The following is a 15,385-nucleotide window of genomic DNA, read 5'->3' as shown; positions in this document are numbered from 1 at the left end:
GGCCGTACCTATAATTCAAACCTTGATAAAATTGGAAAAAAATTTATGGTACTCCCAAGTCATAATACAAAGAAGTTATCAAATCTAACGGTAAAAGAAAAAAAAATTAAAATTTAAAATCTAAAAACATAACCTTTAGCAATAAAAATACAAGATTTAACGATGTTACATTTTTTTTTGTTGCATCAAAAAAGACATAACAGATTAATGATTTAAGTTATAGTAAGATCGTCGTCATTCATCTTGAAATATGATAAAATCAAAAGAAAATAAAGTGAGTGAGAGAAAGGTAACCCACAAAGGAAACTATTAACAATAACAATGTGAGAGATGAGGTGAGAGAGTTAACATTATAAGAAGATTCTCTCTATTAAATAAAAAAAATAGAGTGGGGTTTAGAGTCTTTTGGTTATAGACGGAGGGAAACGAAGAGGTTGATACTGACCAAAAAACAGAGTGTTTTATATGTTCATAGTGGTGCTGGTAGTGATAACAATACTTGTGGTAGTTATGGTGATGTAGTGTGTTGCAAGTGATGGTGATGGAGGGAGTTTGAGAAAAAAAAGGGGTAAATATTATGGTTTTGAAAATCGGATCAAATTCGCTGGTCGAACTGATTCAATCAGGAATCGACAATAAAAAGCGGTTCAGTTTGATGTCTAAAATCGTAAATCTAAAAACCGCAAAAAAATCACTGAATCGGCTGGAATCGATTAGTTAGACTGGACCGAAAATCGACCGATTCTTTAAAACAACGTCGTTTTGCAAGAAAACCTCCCCATGCGTGACACGCCCCTTTCCCCTGAACCCATTCCCTCCTTCGTGAAAGCAAAGCCATTATTCTCTTTGAAGTTTGAAGAAAAAATACCCAAACCAAACCCTGGCTTCTTCTGTCTGGTTCCGCCGCTCCTGTCCATGGTTGTTGGCGCCTCCGTGGCTTCCTCCTTTCCCCTGTCCCAAACCCAGACTCTGTTCTAGTTCGGCACATCGTCCATCCATCGGTGGCTTCTCTGTTCGAGGCTTCGAGCTAGTCGTCGTCGTCTCGCCGTCGTCTCGCCGCTCGCCGTCGTCTCTGTCGAAGGTTAGTGACACTTACACACTTTTTTCTGTATTTTTTCTGTTGATCTGTTGATCTGTACTGAATGCTCTATTGATCGTTGATTTTGTGTTGTTGAAATTATTGCTAAAATTGGATTTGCTATGTTGATGCTGCTATTTTAGTGTTTTTTAATTTTTAAATCTGTTGTTTTTGTATTTTTCAATTTTTGAATCTGCTGTTTTTGAATTTTTGTTGATAGATTTATTGAATTTAGGGTGATTATTTGTTGCTATTTTTTAATTTTATTAGCTAATTGTTCTTGTTCTGGTTTTGTTGTATTGTTGGTAATGGTGTTTTTGATTGGATTATTTATGGGTTTATGAGAGCTGCTGTTTTTTTACTGTGGTGCTGTTTTATTGATTTCAGTTATGAATGATTATTTAATTTCTGGCTGTGCTGCTGTTTTTAACTTTGTGGGTGCTATATTGATTTTAGTTATAGATGATAGTATTAATAAAGAAGCAATCGCTGATAATAATGCATCTTAATAATTTGCATGCCAATCCTCTTATTTCGAATGATGCAGTTAATCCTAATTCTCATGTAGTGTTTTGAATTTGAAAGATATTTTAAGATTTATATTAGACTATAATTATATTTTAAGATGTTTATTTATAATTTATTATTATTTTATTCTAAAATAGTTTTTCCATTTGGATTACGGTTGGACCAGTTGAACCAGTAAACCAAAACAGTTTGATGACTGGTCCGATTCTCAGAATCTTGATAAGTGCCTTATCCGTCCCCTGACCTTTTCCTTGAGATATAAAATGCATCTTGATCATCATGAAACCTCAACCAGGCCCTACCATTTATAAAATTGTACAAATTAACCCCTATTTCTGGTTAATAAACGATGACCCATCTGACGTGTTCGGTGAGATCTGATATGTCATATCACAGTGTCAGGTGTCAATACCTATTTGTTAAAGGGACTAAAAACTCCCTTGCCAAAAAATAAATAAATAACTCTCCTCTTCTTCTCTCTTTTCTTTCTCCTCTTCTCCTTTTCTCCTGATCATCCACTGCTGTCTGCTAACATCGTCGACCTTCGTGCCGCAAGGGAGCGGGATTCGGCGTGTGTGTCGTACTCTCACTGCTCCCTCAATTATAAAGATTTCCTTGCATACCAGGTGCATAAACCCTCTTATTCTCTCTCTGTTTCTGAAAATTTAGGGTTTATGGTTTTGATTGTTCTTTTTCGTTTATTTTGTTTTTTGATTTCAAGATTATGTTTATCACTTGTTTTAGTATATATATTTAGATTCCAGTTTTTTGCTTGTGTTATATTATGCATTTATGCATAATTTTACTTTCTCAATTTGCAGCTTCTGTTTATAAATTTATTTATTTTTAATTTCTATGTGTGTCTGTCGTTGCAGGCGCACCGTGTGGCACACCGACTGTGGCAGCAGTCAGGTAGCCGTTGGCCCTAGCGCTCCAGTCTCGGATAGCTGATGTCTTTGCAGTTGACATTCACCCCATCACCCTACGGCGAGGATTGGGAAGGAGATTTTGTTTGATCATGCGTCTGGCGTGGTGGTTGGAGAGACTGAAGTGATTAGCAATAATGTCTCCATTCTGCACCATGTGATCCTTGAACCGGCAAGATTGGTGGGAACAGGTGATAAACCACTATTTTATGATTTATCTTGTGCTCAGTTGAGTGTTTTTATCAATTCTTCACCCACTTATTCATAAGATTTGCATGGTTTTACAAATCCTTCCTTATTCCATGATATATGTGAAAATATGTTTCCTATGCCTTAAAAATATTAATTTTAATTATCCTTTATTACCATTCGATGTAGTGATCTTTGTGTTAAGTATTTTCAGGCTTCATAGGGCAAGAATGACTTAGATGACAGAAAGGAAACATGCAAAAATGGAAGGAACACACAAAATGGAGTTTTGAAGAAAATGGCAGCGACGCACACGCATGGACGACGCGAACGCGTTCCTGGCGCAGAGCACAAACGACGCGTACGCGTGACTGACGCGTACGCGTGGCAAGGAAAATCTCCAATGACGCGCACGCGTGACCCACGCGCACGCGTGACGGACGCCACGTGTAGAAAATTACAGAAAACGCCCCCAGCGATTTCTGGACCCTTTTTCGGCCCAAATCCAAGCCCAGAAACACAGAATAGAGGTTGGAGAATGAGGGAATCAAATCATTCATTCAACAACAATTCATTATTCACAATTTTGAGGTTTGAGATGTAGTTTTAGAGAGAGAGAGGTTCTCTCCTCTCTCTTAGGTTTTAGAATTAGGATTTCTCTTAGTTTATGGTTATTTCTTCATTCCAGGTTCAATGTTCCTTAAATTCAATTTCTCTTCTACTTTTATTTACTTTATCACTTGGTTTATTTACTTTCCAAATTTGATTTATGAACTTTCCCATGTTAGAATTGATATATTTATTTAATATAATTTGAGGTATTTCAGATTTATGATTGCTTTCTTTAATTTATGCTATTGATGCTTCCAATTAATCTTCTCCTGGTCAAGGCATTTTTATTCGAGTAGATTTTCTTCCCTTTTGGCTTTGGTTAAGTAATTGGTGACACTTGAGTTGTCAAACTCAGCTGTTGATTGAAAATTGGAAATTATTGATTGATTTGGATCCCTCTAAAGCTAGTTTTTCCATAGGAGTTGACTAGGACTTGAGGAATCAAATTGATTAGTCCACTTGACTTTCCTTTATTTAGTAAGGGTTAACTAAGTGAGAGTAATAACAATTCTCATCACACCTGATAAGGATAACTAGGATGGGATTTCCAGTTCTCATACCTTGCCAAGAGTTTTTCTAGTTATTAATTTAATTTTCTGCCAATTTATTTTCCTGTTCCCTATTTAAAAAACCCAACAATATACCTTTTTCAATAACCAATAATAAATCATACTTCCCTGCAATTCCTTGAGAGACGACCCGAGGTTTCAATACTTCGGTTATCAATTTTATTGGGTTTGCTTAAGTGACAAACAAGTTTTTGTATGAAAGGATTATTGCTTGGTTTAGAAACTATACTTGCAACGAGAATTTATTGTGAATTCTAAACCATCAATCTTCAGTTCATCAGAATGGCGCCATTGCCAGCGAGTTGCAATTGTGTGCCTTATTATTGGTTATTGTAAATATTTTATTTTTCTTGTTTATTTGTTCCTGTTTTTATTTTTGTTTTTAATTTTTATTAGTTACTATGAGTTCTCACCCCCGTCGCTTTGAGTTTGGTTCTAATGTTGTTGAAAGGAATGGAAGCTATAACAGGGACATGCGTCAAGGTCAAAACAATTAAAGATGGAAGGATCCATGCGGATCTGATCAACCCTTTCGGCAACAACACTTTCCAAAGTACCATGGACATTGACCATTCCACAATGCATGCCAAGACAACAGTTATGGTGGACCTTCTCGTGACAAACCACCTCCACCAAATTACTGTGGTCAAGAGCTATTCCGAGGTGCGTACCAAGATGATAGATATGGTGGACCCCCTTATGGTTACCAACAAGCCCCATCATATGCCTATAAACCACCTCCTCAACATAGCTTCGAACCACCATACTCACAAGCCAATCACAATCATTCACCCCATATGACCCTAACCTTTATCCACCCTAATTCCAATCCAGTTACTTCCAAGAACCACCACTTCCATATGCACCATGTCCATATCCATCAACCCAAGAATCACAGGCTCGCCTCAAGGAAACAGTAGATCAATTTCATGCAACCCTTCACCAACTGGAGCAAGCGATAAATCAATTAGCTTCCCAACGTTCGAGCACTCAAGAAACTCCCATGGCTTCATGTGGAGAATCTACTGAAGAATGTAGCATGAAGGAGACACTAAAAGCTCAGGTGGACAGTAAAGAACATGACTTTGTACTGGAATAAGTAGAGGGAGCTACAATTATCGAAGAAGAAGAATTGGTTGAAGACTTAGGAGACGCTGAACTTCCATGGGAATCGAGAATTGTAGAGAATCCCGCCAAGATATTTGCAACTGATGCTAAGGAGGATGGTGCACAACCCCCAAAGCATGTATCTTATGAAGAACTGGACGGAACAAATCGAGAAACAATTTTCCTTGGTAATGATGACCATGAATCAAGTTCTCCTAATGATGACCCTGCAGTCACAATTGAACTCTTTGAGCTAGAAGAATCTTCCCCAAGTGAATATGAGGATGATGTGGAGGTAGACTTTTCTCAACCTCCAACTTATGACTTGAGTGATGAGGAAGAAACTGAAGATTTTGATCAAGACGAGGTTGCAGTTGAAAAGGTTTGTAAGGAAGTGGAACTATTCACAGAGGAGTACAAGGAAGCGGAGCTTGAAGAACCACTGGAAACACCTCTCCCATGGCTATTACCACCTAATATAAACTTCAAGTGGGTAAAATCCTTAACCTTTATCTTCACCTTTCCACTTGAATATGGTTTGCTTGAGACCAATGACCAGCTTAGAGCTCTTTGTGGCTTTAAGAGTAAGAGGGAGATGGTTAGTGATAGAAGTTGGCATCCAAAGTTCAATATGGTTCCACGCTCCACTTTGAAGTGTAAGGATTGGTATAGAGCTCGATTGAATGGGTCTCAGAAGATGTTTGGTCATCTTAGTGAGAGTTCAAATCTCATATCGCCCGGTTGGAACAATGTAGGTAAAAGCGAAGGCGGTTACAAAAGCAAGGTTTGGGATCCTGGAATTTATCCTGACAATCAATACTCCTGGAGCCTGAAAACCTGCTTTAACTTGCTCAAAGGCTTTACGTGCCTAGTATGGGACCCCGGAGGCTATTGGAATTGCAAACGTTGGCGGAGATTTCTGGATGAGTTCAAGCACAAGCCACCATAACAGGGAGCTCAACAAATGTCCAACTTAAGGACTTTAACTAAAAGTGCTAGGTGGGAGACAACCCACCACAGTATGATCGTTCCTTTTTCAAGTTTAATCCTATTTCATTTTGTTTGTTTTTAGTTTTATTCTATTTTATTTTATCTTATTTTCCCTAGAATCATTCATAACATCTGCATCAGCATCTGCATCTTGCATTCTGCATATTCAAAAAAAAAAAAAAAAATCACACCACGCGTGCGCATGGGCCACGTGTGGGCGTCGATTCCGAATCGGTGTCACAATCCAACGCCCAGAAAGTTGGGCTAGAATCGTGTGGCTGGTATGCGTTAGGCATAATTTGGGCCACGCGTACGTGTCAACGACGCGTACGCGTCATTTTCATTTACACACACCACGCGTAAGCGTGGGCGACGCGTGATAATTTTTTCCCCCTTAATTGAAGCAGAGGGTTGCGCACAAACGACGCTGGAATTGTACGTTTAGCACAATCCTAGTCGACGCGTACACATGCTTCACGCGTACGCATCATTTCCATTATCCCTCATTCACGCGTTCGCGTCAATGACGCTTCCGCGTCGTTGCACTTCCGCCTCATCCACGCTTTCGCATGACCCACGCGTCCGCGTGGATTTGAATTCACTTAACCCCCCGACGCGAAAACCCTAACCCAGCGTCGCCCCTTTTTCCCCCTTCCCTCATAGTCTTCTCCTCTCCCCCTCTGCAACCACCCAACCACCACCGCCGAACCAGCCACCGCGCCGCCGCCATCTCCATCCCTCGCCGTAATGCCCTCTCCCCCTCTTTCCCCCCTCTTCTTCCCCTTCTTCCTCCTCCCTCCCCTGCCTCCGCCATCACCGAACCAGCCCCGCCGCCACCATCAACGACCACGCCGCCACCATTACCCCCTCCCTCCTTTTCTTTTCTCCTTTCTCTTCCTTTTCTCAACCCTGCCTCGCTGCCCACACCAAGTCCGCCACCACCGCGCCACCCCCAGAACCGGCCGCACCTCCTTGTGCCTCCGCAGAGCCGCCACGCCGTCCCTGCTTCTGGCAACACCAACCCTCTTTCTCCTTTCCCCAATCCTAGTATCACACCACCCCCAGGTTTCACTGCCGCTGTCTCTACAAACTTATATTCTACTTCTGTTAAATTAGATTAATTAGCTTAGTTACATTTTGTTAGAATTAGGATAGTTAGAGATGCATGTTCGTAGTGAATTTTAGGTGGTTAGGTAGCTATGATGTGATTAGTGGATTTAGGTCTGATAATTGCGCCGTTCTTGCTGCTTGCTTTATCTGTTTCGCAATTTTAAAATTGCTGTGCTGTTGATGCTGCTCATATGCTGTTCATTACTATTTAATGCTGATTTGATATTATTCCATTTAAATTGCAATTCTTCCTGCAGATTGAATTTGTTTTTTCTAAATTCATGTGACTTGCTATTTGCTACTCTTTCATGCACTACTTTAATGTCATATGAACTGAATTTCTGCTGCTGTTTATTACCCGAGAACATCCAATTTATAGCCGAAATGCTGCCCGATTTTTCCAAAAATTGTTTCACTTAACTCCCATTCATAAATTGGCTTTGGTACTTTTGAATTCTGCACTAATTGGTTTCAACCAAGCCAATTCATGGATGAATGTGTCAGCATTCCTACTCATTCTGGTTCCCTTCTTAGTTAAATCGCATTATTGATGATTTTATTCATTTTGTACTTCTTTTATTTATATGATTTATCATCATTAATCTGCATTCTCTGCTTGAATGTGAGTTGCTTGTTCTTCAAGTTTGTGCAATTTTTGTTAGAGTTAATACTCAAAATCGTCCCTGAAAGATACTCCGATCTCCATTTTGGTCCTCGAAAGATAAAGTTAATTGAAATCGTCCCCGAAAGATACACGACTTGGTCACGTTAGTCCTTCCGTCAGTTGGATGATGACATGGTGGGTGATGCCACGTGTCACGAGATGATTGGTTGATGTGTCAGATCAGTGACACGTGGCATGCCACGTGTCACTTGACATGTAAAAAAGTTATTTTTAATCAAAATAGTCCTTGAAAGTTCAGAGTAAGTCATTTTCATCCCTAAAATTTTAAAAAATAATCAAAATTAGTCCTTATATAAATTTTTTTAATTTTTTCTTGATAATATTAAATTTGAAATATTTTTTGATACTACTAATTTTAATAGAAATATAATTGACAAACAAAAAATTAGTAATGGTATCTTTTCTTCTTAAAAATTTTGTCAATAAAATTATCTCTCTCCTTTAAATCTTCTTAAAATCTCTCTTATTCTCAGCGTTAATATCTTAGTTGTCAAATTATTTTGGTTTGAGTCAAATAGATCTATTAAGAGATCCAAATCTTTTCTTTTTTTTTTTAAATATTTACAAGAAACAAATATAAAATATCACAAACGAAATCATTAAACTAATTACGTGATTATCACATCTAAATTTATAAGTGATGTTATTCAAGGGTCGAAGGAGTGTCATTTTACTTTTTCTAAATAATGAATTTGAAAAGAAATTCAATTTTTCTTAGAACTTTCTAAATTTAATTAGTTTCAATTTAATATTTTGTATGTTTCATATGTTTGAGATAGATTATATAATTTTTCTTTTAATACATATATTTTGATTTTGAGCATATAACTTTGTTTAGGTTAACAAATACATACATTTCAATTTTGAGTATATATATATTCTAGCAAAATGTGATAATGTAAGAAAAAGATTTTAGAATAGAAAAGAATAAGAGAGATTTTGAGAAGATTTAAAGGAGAGAGATAATTTTATTGATAAAATTTTTAAGAAGAAAAGATACCATTACTAATTTTTTGTTTGTCAATTATATTTCTATTAAAATTAATAGTATCAAAAAATATTTCAAATTTAATATTATCAAGAAAAAATAAATAAATATATATAAGGACTAATTTTGATTATTTTTTAAAATTTTAGGGATGAAAATGACTTACGTCTGAACTTTCAAGGACTATTTTGATTAAAAATAACTTTTTTACATGTCAAGTGACATGTGGCATGACACGTGTCACTGATCTGACACGTCAACCAATCATCTCGTGACACGTGGCATCACCCACCACGTCATCATGTGCCACGTAGCACTTAACGTGACACGTCATCATCCAACTAACGGAAGGACTAACGTGACCAAGTTGTGTATCTTTTGGGGACAATTTCGATTAACTTTATCTTTCGAGGACCAAAATGGAGATCGAGGTATCTTTTAGGGACGATTTTGAGTATTAACTCATTTTTGTTAATTAGGAACTACAATACCATGCCACTAACTTTAACTTCACTTTTTCACTCTTAACTGCATTAACTTTCTAACTTCTCTCTTAGTTTTCCACTAACTACTTTCAACCCATTTTAAAGCATGATTATTGATGTTCCTCATAAACAAGTATTCCGCATATCATAGATCTTGGATTGTCATTCTTATTTAAATTCTTTGACTTTTAGCTTGCATACAGTCCAAAATTCTACATCTATCTAACTCACTTCATGCTTATATTGTTATTCTATTCCTCTTTTTCCCCTCTATGCTTATGTTGCTCAAATACTATTTGCCTACCTATTTTTCTGCTTTAGTTTGATAAACTGTATCCTGGAACCTCTGCTTTTCAGGATGTTTAACCCTAAAGGCAAAGGAAAAGCCAAAACAGGCATGGGCAAAAGAAAAAGAGGAGAGTCCTCTATGGCTATCCTGGATATACTGCATGATGATTCCTGGCAGGAGAAGAATTTTACTCCGCAGGAAAAAGCTGATCAGTTAGTGCCTGCAACCGACCCAGTCAAGTTTGCAAACCGATACTGTGAACTGAAGTATCCAGTCTTTGCAACTTCAAGGAACCTATATCTAGAAAAGACCCTCCAAACTCCAGCCAAATTACAATAGTACACCACAGAACAAATCAAACAGAGAGGCTGGTACTTTCTAGAGAGGAACTTGACTGAGGTTAATGCATCCTGAGTCAGAAAATTTTACTGCAACTATTTTAAAATGACCCTGGATGCAGTGTAGCTCAGAGGCAAATAGATTCTAGTTACTGAGGAGGCAATTGAAGATATCCTCCAACTCTAGCCCAAATCTGATAAGCCAGATGGTTATCAGCAGGCTGAGGAAGATATGAGATTTATGAGGTTTGATTGGGAAGCAGTGAAGCGCACTATAGCTATTGATCCTGCTGTCCCATGGGTTATGGGTAAGTCAATAGTGACCTCAAAAGGCATCAAAATCATCTACCTGAATGATGAGGCTCGGCTATGGCAGCAAATTCTGAGCAACTATGTGATGCCGAGCACTCACGAGACTGAGGTGCCAGCTGCCATGATTACTCTTATCTGGTGCGTGATGGAGGGCAAGGACCTGTACCTTCCTAGATTTATCCGGTATTCCATGTCCAGGGTTCATGTCCGGGGAACTCTGCCCTTCCCCTACTTGATTACTCAGCTGGGCTGCCGAGCTGAGGTACCCTGGGAGCTTGCGGATGAAAAGCCACCAGCCACCGATTGCAAGAAGATCATCCCACGTAGCAGGAAGTTCATGGCTCTGGGCTATAGACGCCCTTTCTCACTGCCTCCGCTGATACAGCCACACCCTCTGACGCCCCTTCCACCTCTGCTGCACTAGCCACCACCACAGCACCTCCACCTGCTTTCGAGCCCATTTACCACCTTGTGCATCACCTCTTTGAGCGGCTCGACCAGATGGAGCGCCGCATCCAGCGGCGATATGAGAGGTCTGAGCGTCACAGCAAGCGACGCTATGAGAATTTAAAGTTGATGATCCGATCGGGCCACCATGACATCCCCTCCGAGCCTGACACACCATCAGAGCCTTCTGAGGAGGAGGCGGATGAGCATGAGGAGGACGATCGAGTAGCGGCTGAGCAGGCATGACCCGAGCAGGCTGCGCCATATCAAGAGGAGCCCCAGCAGATACAGCCAGTCGATCCACAGGTCCTTTTACAGACAGAGCCCCCGCTTCAGCAGGTAGATCCTCAGGCACCCACACAGACTGCAGCACCTCAGGCCACCATAGAGACACCAGCAGCACACCCTTCCGGAGATGCCACTTCTTCACACCCAGCCTGATTGAGCATCGACGACGATGCTATTATATAAGTATGGGGAGGTCACCATCTCTGGCAAATTCTATTTTGGTGAACCACTTTTAGACTCTTTATCCTGTTTTATTTCTTTTTCTGTATTTTATTTTATTTTATTTTACTTTATCTTATTTTCCTTTCAGTACTTGCACATTTTCTTTTACTGTATTTTCTATCTATTTCTACTTTATTACATTTTACATTTTGCACTTCGTATATATATATATCTTAGATATTTAGCTTGAATTGTATTCTAAACTTATTTAGTTGTGATATAAAAACATATGGATAATTTAGTTTAGTTTACCCTTTTAGCATATAATAATTTGGTTTAATTGAAAATAAAAGAGTAGACTAAAAATTTTAGTTTTTCAGAATCACAACAATCCACCCACCACATATATATATAGCAATGAATGTTAGTAAATTGACAACATCTTTCAAAGAAAATACTTATTTTTATACGAGCCATTCAAAGATTCACATTGAGTTGAATAGAAACTCTTAATTCCTACTTGCATGATATACATAACTGATATATGGTTTCTGAGCCAAAGAACACACAACCCGTGAGTTTTTGAGCTTAATGGCATGGTTACATTATTTAACCATAGTTTTCATTCATGTGTGTTTCTCCCTTCTTCACTATAATTGCAGACTTTACTTTGTTTCATTCTATATGTCCAATATTCAATGTATTTACATTCTTGCATATGATTGAGGCCATTACTTGTTATTGCTCACTTCTCCCAAATAAACCTACCTTTTTATGTCACCCTTGTTATCCCCCTTGAGCCTTTTAAATCCCCTTCTATTCTATAACCACATCTCTAGCCTTAAGCAGAAAAATAAATTAAAAATCCCAATTTGGATCCTTGGTTAGCTTAAGATAGAGATTGTGTATCCACTAAGTGTGGAAAAACTATGGAAACTTGGATTGATAGGAAGATATTAAATTGATAAAATTATTTGAAATTTGGGTGCATGCTCATGTGAAACCAAAATAATTAAAATACCATGTGCATTGATATGTTGTGTTTATGTTTAAAAAAAATAATAATAAATCCCTTTTAGTAAATAAATAAATAAGGGGACAAAATTACCCTAGTATTAAGTTTAGTAGAAAAATCAATGCACATGTAATAAAAATAAAAAATAATTTGGTGCATGAGTATGTGATACAAAAGTGGGAAAATTGGGTAGCTAGGCATAATTTTAAAATTGTAGAAGTATGTATATGTTAGGTGAGATTTTAGACTAATCAAGGATTCAATTTATAGCTCACTTAGCCTTATATATATATATCCTCACCTTTGCCTTAACCCCATTACAACCTTGAAAGGACCTCATGATGTTTGCATGTGTATATTGAATATTTATTGATTGGTTAGATGAAGAACAAAGTTTTAGAAAGCATGACTAGAGAAGAATAGAGTGATTAACCCCAAACACTGAGTGACTAGAGTGTATACACAAATCCAATGAGGGTTCAATAGCTCATTTCCATATATCCATATTTAATTATTGATTATCTTGCAAGTTTGTGAAATCTTTTGATTAACTCAACTCAATTGTGAATGTGTTTTAACATAATTTAGCCTTGGCTGTGCATATATGATTCCTTAAAAATATGAATCAATTTAACCACATGTAAGCTATATATATGTAAGTGGATAGTAATTAGAATTGCATGATTCATTTAGGTAGCTTGCATTTAGAATAGATTGCATTGCATAAGATTCCACCATTCTACCTTCACTCTTTTCTCTTGAAATTAGCATGAGGATATGCTATTGTTTAAGTGTGTGGAGGTTGATAAACTACTACTTTATGATTTATCTTGTGCTGAATTGAGTGTTTTTATCAATTCTTCACCCACTTATTCATAAGATTTGCATGGTTTTACAAATCCTTCCTTATTCCATGATATATGTGAAAACATGTTTCCTATGCCTTAAAAATATTAATTTTAATTATCCTTTATTACCATTCGATGTCGTGATCTGTGTGTTAAGTATTTTCAGGCTTCATAGGGCAGGAATGGCTTAAAGGACAGAAAGGAAACATGCAAAAATAGAAGGAACGCACAAAATGGAGTTTTGAAGAAAATGGCAGCGACGCGCACGCATGAACGACGCGGACGCGTGCCTGGCGCAGAGCACAAACGACGCGTACGCGTGGCAAGGAAATCTCCAATGACGCGCACGCGTGACGGACGCCACGTGTAGGAAATTGCAGAAAACGCCCCCAGCGATTTCTGGACCCTTTTTCGGCCCAAATCCAAGCCCAGAAACACAGAATAGAGGTTGGAGAATGAGGGAATCAAATCATTCATTCAACAACAATTCATTATTCACAATTTCGAGGTTTGAGATGTAGTTTTAGAGAGAGAGAGGTTCTCTCCTCTTTCTTAGGTTTTAGAATTAGGATTTCTCTTAGTTTATGGTTATTTCTTCATTCCAGGTTCAATGTTCCTTAAATTCAATTTCTCTTCTACTTTTATTTACTTTATCACTTGGTTTATTTACTTTCCAAATTTGATTTATGAACTTTTCCATGTTAGAATTGATATCTTTATTTAATATAAATTAAGGTATTTCAGATTTATGATTACTTTCTTTAATTTATGCTATTGATGCTTCCAATTAATCTTCTCCTGGTCAAGGCATTTTTATTCGAGTAGATTTTATTCCCTTTTGGCTTTGGTTAAGTAATTGGTGACACTTGAGTTGTCAAACTCAGCTGTTGATTGAAAATTAGAAATTGTTGATTGATTTGGATCCCTCTAAAGCTAGTCTTTCCATAGGAGTTGACTAGGACTTGAGGAATCAAATTGATTAGTCCACTTGACTTTCCTTTATTTAGTAAGGGTTAACTAAGTGGAAGCAATAACAATTCTCATCACACTTGATAAGGATAACTAGGATGGGATTTTCAGTTCTCATACCTTGCCAAGAGTTTTTCTAGTTATTAATTTAATTTTCTGCCAATTTATTTTCCTGTTCCCTATTTAAAAAACCAAAAAATATACCTTTTTCCATAACCAATAATAAATCATACTTCCCTGCAATTCCTTGAGAGACGACCTGAGGTTTCAATACTTCGGTTATCAATTTTATTGGGTTTGCTTAAGTGACAAACAAGTTTTTGTATGAAAGAATTATTGCTTGGTTTAGAAACTATACTTGCAACGAGAATTTATTGTGAATTCTAAACCATCAATCTTCAGTTCATCAACAGGCACCCCAGGATTGGTGATGGTGTGCTGATTAGTGCTGGTGCCACAATTTTCGGCAACATAACGATCGGTGAAGGTGCTAAGATTGGTGTCAGGAGCGTTGTTTTGATTGATGGCAGACATGTGAGAAAGGAGAAGAGGAAGAGGAAGAAAAGGGAGAAGAAGAGGAGAGTTTTTGATATTTTTTAGCTTAGCAATGGAGTTTTAGTCCCTTCAATAAATTGGTATTGACATTTGACACTATGAAATAGCACATCAGACTTTACCGGACATGTCATATGGACCACCATTTATCAACTGACCAGAATAAGGGTCGATTTGTATAATTTTATAGATAGGTGGGGGTCTGGTTAAAGTTTTAAGATGATCAAAGTGCGCTTTGTTTCTCAAGAAAAAAATCAGGACAGATAAGGTATTTATCCCAAAAAAAAAGATGGTGGTAATGATGGTGTAAGATAAAAGCCAAGATAATTTTGAGATTTTGATTAATTTTTTTTTAAAAATTAACAAAAATTAAAAAATTAAATATTTTTTGGATACAGAACTTATCTCTCATAGATATAAATTTAATTTTATTATTTGGTGAGTAATTTTGTTGACATTATAAATAATTATGAGTAAAAATGATTATTTTTCCTAAAACATTTGATTCATTCGTACCTTGCCTTCAACTTCAAGTTCCATTTTATTTTTTAATACACATGTTTGTTGGGATTGTCTTTTTTATGTTTTCTTCCTTTGCCACCAGAAAATTTCCCCCAATGTAAATACAAAGTTTCTGATAATTTGTTATATATCGGATGGAGAGAAAAAGATAATGAGAAAATATGAGTATAAGATGTGTCACCAAACCAAAAAATATAAGTATAAGATGGGAATTTAATCAATTTAATTTTAAATTTAGGGAGCTAAATTGATTTTATCTTTTTTATATTGTGTCAACATAAAAGTTAATACTATATATACGATTTCTGACAACGACGTTAACTTGGTAATAAACAAAAGAATTATTTTGATTTATAATTTAAAATTGAGAGAT

The 15,385-nt window shown here is 37.1% G+C and overlaps 1 pseudogene; it reads left to right on the top strand.

The window, feature by feature from the left end:
- LOC107636117 lies at positions 2,068 to 14,777 on the top strand (annotated as a pseudogene).

Source organism: Arachis ipaensis, chromosome B04, assembly GCF_000816755.2.
Source record: "Arachis ipaensis cultivar K30076 chromosome B04, Araip1.1, whole genome shotgun sequence".
Classification (NCBI taxonomy): Eukaryota; Viridiplantae; Streptophyta; class Magnoliopsida; order Fabales; family Fabaceae; genus Arachis; species Arachis ipaensis.
This window is presented reverse-complemented; position numbering and strand designations above follow the sequence as displayed.